Here is a 226-nt window from a genome sequence, read left to right as displayed (position 1 = left end):
AGTATCTTTCTTGGAGCCGAACCATACGTCCTTCCAGGAGCAGGACGATGGGGACATGAGCTCTTGGGGAAGCGGGCGGGTTCCTGCCTCTGTGGAAACAGTGCACGCACCCACCCCCACGCCTGGGGTGGTGGCTGCAGACCCCATGACGGCTACAGGACGTGGGCTTCAGCGGCCCGACCCCATCCTGCCGCCCTAGGCCGCTTCTGCACAGCCTGAGGGTCTG

Source organism: Eurypyga helias, unplaced genomic scaffold, assembly GCF_000690775.1.
Source record: "Eurypyga helias isolate BGI_N326 unplaced genomic scaffold, ASM69077v1 scaffold34820, whole genome shotgun sequence".
NCBI classification, from domain to species: domain Eukaryota; kingdom Metazoa; phylum Chordata; class Aves; order Eurypygiformes; family Eurypygidae; genus Eurypyga; species Eurypyga helias.
Note: the sequence above shows the minus strand (reverse complement) of the source record.